General features: G+C 40.3%; 1 pseudogene; it reads left to right on the top strand.

Moving 5' to 3' along the window:
• The first annotated feature begins 5614 nt into the window (after positions 1 to 5614).
• Positions 5615 to 6652, top strand: LOC127557320 (3-ketoacyl-CoA thiolase, mitochondrial-like; annotated as a pseudogene).
• Positions 6653 to 6782: the final 130 nt, after the last annotated feature.

The raw sequence follows: 6782 nt of genomic DNA, 5'->3' as shown, positions 1-6782 counted from the left end.
CAAATGAACCTTTTGCTGATTTTGTGGGACGTCTGCAGACAGCTGTCATATGAACTATTGGTGAAACTGCAGCAACAGAAATTATGATATGGCAACAAGGCTAAAGAAAATGCTAATGAGGTTTGTAAAAGAATTATACTAGGACTACACAAGGATGCTTCTTTAGAGGAGATCATAATACACTGTGCCACAGTAGGCACAAATACCTTTTATACCCAAGCTATGATGCAGACTTCCCAATCATGGGAAGAGGGGGTTCCTTTTGGCAAGGGACTTCCAGAGAGACTCATCAATGCCTTCAATGTGGTAAAGTAGGGCATCTAAAACCTCAGTGTTGGCATAGAGAACAGAGTGAGAAAACAGGGTGGGAGAACAAGACCCAAAATCCCATGTCCAAAATGCAACAGAGGCTTCCATTGGGCATCAGAATGTAGTCTGATTCAGGGAAACTAGATGCAGGGCCCAGCCCCAGGGCCCAAGACAAAAAATACTTGGGGCATGATGGCAGCCGATGCTACACCCAGAGAGCCTTTAGAAGTTCAGTACTCAAACATGACTAATCAGCCAAAAAGCAATCTGATGGGAAAAAGGGATTACATAATCAATAAGCCAGGGAGCAACCTGATGGGAGAAAGGGATTACAATTGAAGAGAATAGAGTTGTATGCAGCTAGGACTACTGAGATACCCCCTGGAAAGGTGAAATCTCCAGCCTATGGAGATCCCTTGCCTCCAGGCACAGTAGGCTTGACCATTTCACCTCCTGAGAGTACGTACAAAACAGTGTCCATCCATACACTGATGTGGGAAACTGGGGAATGTGTAGATTTTATCCCAGTCACTAATACAGATAGACAATCCATGACTTATCAACCAGGGGAAGTAGTAGCATCAGATTTACTGATACAGACTCCTAAGAAGCAATCTGGTGATAGTCACCCAGATTTTGACTCCAAGCAACAGAATCCAGGAATATACTAGATAGCAGCTGTGACAGCTGACCGACCTATGCTCACTATCTATATAAATGGCATACCATTAGAAGAACGAGTAGACACTGGTGCAGATTGTACAGTCATTAGAGGTACCAACTGGCCCAGTCACTGGCCAAAGGTTAAGGCAGACACCTACATATCTGGTGTAGGAGGATCAATAGCAGCTGAAGTTAGTGCTATCCCTTGGAGATGGATTTTCGAAGGTGAAATAGGAGTTTTTACTCCTTTTATAGTTGAAAAACTCCCCATCAGCTTGTGGGAAAGAGACATTTTACAAAAATTAGGATTACAAATGAGTACTTAGGTTTCTTAGGCAGGGCTGCTGTTGAAGAAGTACTTAGGTTTTTTAGATAGGGCTGCTGTTGAAGGCCTGCCAACATTTTCACCTATTCCTATCCAATGGAAAACTGATACACCAGTGTGGATAGAACAGTGGCCCTTAGCTAGTGATAAAATTCAGGCCTCTTTGGATATAGTACAGGAGCAACTTGACCAAAGACACTTACAACCTTCTTTAAGTCCTTGGAATTCCCCTATATTTGTCATAAGAAAGAAATCTGGAAAATGGAGGATGTTGACTGATTTAAGAAAAGTAAGTGAAAAGATGGAAACTATGGAAACTCTTCAGCCTGGACTTCCATCTCCTATTCAGTTGCCTAGAGAATGGCCTCTTTGGGTTATGGACATTAAGGATTGTTTCTATTCTATCCCTCTGAATAAAGAGGATATGAAAAGACTGGCCTTTTCAGTGCCCAGTATTAACTTAGCTGAGCCTTTAAAAAATATGGACACTTTTGCCACAGGGAATGAAAAATAGCCCTACTATGTGTCAAATGTATCTTGCTGCTACTCTTACTTTAGTAAGAAAAGCATTTCCAAAAATAATGTTATTACATTACATGGATGATATATTGGGATGTGCACCTGAGGAACAAATGTTAGAAGCATGTCTACAAAAGACCATAGAAACACTAAGGAACTACAAATTGTACATAGTTCCAGAAAAAATTCAAAGACATACTCCTTTTCAATATTTAGAATATGAAGTATACCCTAAGGTGCTTACAGTACAAAAACTTAACTTAAGAACAGAGAAGATAAACACACCTTAAATGACTTTCAGAAGTTGATAGGAGATATCCAATGGATGCATCCAATGTTAGGTTTGACTACTTATTAATTGCAACCATTATATGACATTTTAAAGGGAGACAGTGCTTTAAACTCACTACACCAGCTTACAAAAGAAGCTCAAGAGGCTTTGAGAGAAAGTGAACTGGCTTTATCCAATGTGGTTGAAAGAGTCATTTAAAAACCCTTGTAAATATCAGTTTTTGCTACAAAAAAGACACCCACAGCAGTCCTTCATCAAGGAGACAGTGTGATAGAGTGGGTGAACCTCCCAGCACAACCAGAGCAAAGCCTTACTCCTTACCCAGTGCTTGTGGCTAGAATTTTATTAAAGGCCATTAAGCAAGCAGTACAATTATCTGGGATAAGACCTGACAAGATATACACCTTTTATACTAATGCACAAATTAGTGTATGCTGTGAAACCATCCCAGAGTGGCAAATTTTATTAGCATGGCTCCAAATTTTACACACGGGTCTCCATTAAAGATAATCAGACTATTACATAATTGGTGATGGATTCTTGAAGAAAAGGTTTCTAAAGTTCCTCTTAAAGGACCAACTATCTTTACAGATGCATCCAAACATAATATTTGCGTTGTATACTCTCGTGACTTGACTATAAAGAGAGTAGTCAGAACTCCTTTTCAGCCCTCTCAGCAGAATGAATTGTATGCAAGCATTCTAGCTCTTATTTATTATCCAGGAGATATAAAAATAATATCTGATTCAGTTTATTCAGTAGGTATGATACAAAGAATTGCCACAGCCCAAATAAAATCTGTAGCCTCTAATATATATCAGCTCTTTAAGCAACTTCAAGAGCAAGTGAGAAAGCATACAGGTAAGATTTATATCTTGCATGTCCACTCTCATAGTGGACTTCCAGTCTTATTTTTGATGGTAATGCAAAGGCAGATAGCCTTCTAACCATGTTGGCCTATACGCCTTTATTTCAGGAAGCCCAAGAATCTCATTCTAAATACCATCAGGCTGCTCAAGAATCTCATTCTAAATACCATCAGGCTGCTCAAGCTTTATGTTTGCAATTTGAGATAACAAAAGAGGAAGCTAGGAGCCTAATAAAAGCCTGTACAACTTGCCTTCCTTTCTATGCTCCTATGCTCCCTCCAAGGAAGAATCCTCGTAGTTTCAGACCCAATGAAATCTGGCAATGGATGTGACCCATTATAAATCTTTTGGTCATCTGTCTTTTTATCCATGTTGTGGTAGACACTTTTTCAGGATTCACTTTTGCAATAAATACCAGCAGCAAAAGAGACAGCCTGAGTGGTCACTGAATTCCTTATACAAGCATTTGCCATTATGGGTGTGCCACAAGCAATAAAAACAGATAATGGACCTGCATATACTTCTAAACATTTTGCACACTTTTGTGCACAGTATAAGATTTTACACACCACTGGCATACTCTTTAATCCTCAAGGACAGGCAATAGTAGAGAGGAGAAAAAGAGACATTAAGATGCTGCTCCAAAAACAAAAGAAAGGGGGAGCCACAGGTAACTCTAGAGAACTTCTAAATCTAGCCCTTTATACTATTAACTTCTTGATTTTTGACAAAGATGCACTGGCTCTGGCAGACAGGTTTTATAACCCACTGGAAGGGCAGTGTCCAGTGCGAGCAGCTGCACTATCTTTAGATAATTGCCAGGTGATGTGGAGAGACCCCGAAAGTAGTGAATGGAAGGGACCAGATAGGTTAACTGCTTGGAAGAAAGGGTTTGCTTGTATCTCTACAGATGGAGAAGGAATCAGATGGGTGCCAACAAGCCGTATTCGCCTTGTCCATCACAGAGAGATGGAGCAAACCTTTGAAATGAAAGAGAAGAACCAAGAAACATCAGATGGTTCCATTGCTGACTGTGCCCACCACTGAAAGAGCCTGGCAGTTATGGCGTTTGACTCATGGGCATCAAAAATTGTTAATGAGACTGATGCAGGACTTGAAAACCCTCAAGAATTATTGGATTTTCTGAGAAATGATAAGACTGTTGCAGGACTTCAAAATCTGCAGGAATCATTGCATTCCCTAACACATAAAAAGACTGTTGCAGGACTTCAAAAGCTTGCAGGGATCATTGGATTCCCTGACATGTGAAGCAATGGACAGTAGATTGGTTTTGGACTATCTCTCGGCTGCTGAAGAAGGCGTATGTGTGACTGTTGTTTACATACCCTCCTTCTAGGACTTCTGGAAATCTCTTACAATACATGTTGATTCATATTGTTTGTTATATCATTATTTGCATGTACAATTCATGTCTGTTACACCATGTTGAGCCTGCACCAGCTGTGGGGAGAGTCATCACTAATAGCCTCTGTGTTATTGCTATGTGCTTGTGTAATACCTCCCATCCTGATGGGTTTGTGCATACCTGTTTCTAATAAGACCCTTCAGCTCAGAAACCAGCTAACAATATCTGGCTTGACTCCCCACTTCCCTTTGGTGTTTTTCATCTCTCTTTCTGAAAAGTCCGGGAGGGGGGTGTGATCATCTCCTTTTTAGTGCTTTCACTTCCCTTCCTGAGATGTCAGCGGGGGCATGATAACCTCCTTTTCGGTGTTTTCACTCTTTTTCTGCGAAGTCAGGGAGGGTGTGGCCAACTGTGTTCTAAAACAAAAGAAAGTGGGAGATGTAAAGGGCTGAAACTCTGAATAGGTGCACTGGAATCAGACCACTGAGCACTTAAGGCTAATTACCTATTCAAAATAAGACAATGACTCTATTAGCATATGTTTGGGTAAATGGCTCTTCTCACCATTGATGTCAGCTCGATATTTGGTGTAAAGATGATTGTAGGTAAGGATTAGAGCTCACTTGGCAGCAGGACAAGGTGGAGATTCTGGACATCCTTGGCAAAACTCCTAGCAGTTTTGTCTGTCTCCTTCACTTCTCCCCCTAAAGACTAAGGACTTTTGCCTATCCTGACTCTTGCTGATCTTGAGGCCTCCAGGGAACTAGGCTGGACTTTACACCCCCAGTTGGTAACAATGTCTACCCTCAGATCTCACACAGCATTTCATTTTCCAACTATCATATTTATTATTTTTGTATTTTGGATAAATATTGTTATTATCTCCTTATAAGTATAAGCACTTATAAACACTGTATATTTCAGATATTGTAACAAATGTTTATTGAATTTTTAAAAAATTAAATTTAGAGAAGGATCTCTGTCTTCTCTAAATTTTATATATCTCCTTATCGTTAGACCAATTCTCTGTATACAGTAGATACTTAATAATTTTTTGGGGGGGATGACATAATAATGTCTTGGTACATACAGTTACCCTATCTGCTTCTGGTCAATGCTGAAGGACTTAAGAGCTTTGAGAATGAGTAGGCAATATGATTATCAGTTATTAAGCAAGAAGAACATTGACTCAGTAGACCTTTGAAAAGCAAAACAAGCATCTATCTAGCCTGCCCAAGCTCAAAGATATGTACATAGTTGATACTAATCAAATGCTCTTTGAGGCCTTTGGAGATTTACTGAACGATTTCATAACCACTGACTTGGCTAAATTGGCTGTCAAGCCTACACTATCTGCTGGCAAGTCCCTCCAGAAATTATTGACAATATGATCTTGGGCAGTGTCACACAGAGTTCTTCAGATGCTCTGTACCTGACAAGGCATGTTGTTTTACAAGTGGGAGTCCCTCAGGCAACCAGCTCTTACTCTGAATAGACTTTGTGGCTCTGGTTTCTAGTCTATTATTAGTGAATGTCAGGATATTTGTGTCAAAGACACTGAAGTGTTTTGCAGAGGAACAGAAAGTATGAGCCAGGCTCCCCACTGTGTCAGAAGCATACGCTTTAGAACCACAGTGGGAACAGACCAAACCGGAAGGCACTTTGTGGACAGTGTTGACTGCTCAGCATATTAAAACCCTCATGGCAATTACTGCTGAGAACCTTGCTGTAAAACATACAATAAGCAGAGGAACTTGTGCTAAATATGCTTTTCAGTCACAACTGAGGTGGAAGGCTGCTAATGATACTGGCTATTTTAATAATGAAATGACAAAGAAGGTGAAAACAAAGAAAGGAAAAAACATGATGTGAGTGGATGAACATCCCAGACCTCAAGCAATTCTGGAACAATTAGCCAAGTACCTTCAGAATATTCTTCAAGAGTGTCTGATGGAGTAGGAGCAGTGATCATAGCGAGTGAAAATGTTAAAAAGCAGAGTCTGAGTCTGCTCGCCAAAATTGTGGGCTACTTTGTATCTGGATGTCCATCATGGGCACTGGTCTGTTCCTGCCATCAGGACTGAATCTGAAAGGCTCAGATTTGATTGAAGTAAATAAAGCTTTCGCCCCTCAGTATCCAGCAGTGGAAGAACCTTTGCACATTGCCTGTAGCAAAACTTCTGTGAATAGAAGAGTTACTGTTCATCTGGTACATGAATAGAAGATGTCAGGGTACAAAGAATGCTATTGAATCAGCTTGTATGGGTGGTGTCCCACATATTGCTCTCCTCATTGAGAATACAGCCTGAGGACTCAAGGACAGATCGACTAGAGTCCTTAGCCTGTAAACATTTATCTGCTAAATTGTATGAAAAAAAAATCTTAATATAAGTTTCTGACAATGACTGTGTTACCAAAGTAACCCAGGAAGTGAAGACA

Source organism: Antechinus flavipes, chromosome 3, assembly GCF_016432865.1.
Source record: "Antechinus flavipes isolate AdamAnt ecotype Samford, QLD, Australia chromosome 3, AdamAnt_v2, whole genome shotgun sequence".
Classification (NCBI taxonomy): Eukaryota; Metazoa; Chordata; class Mammalia; order Dasyuromorphia; family Dasyuridae; genus Antechinus; species Antechinus flavipes.
This window is presented reverse-complemented; position numbering and strand designations above follow the sequence as displayed.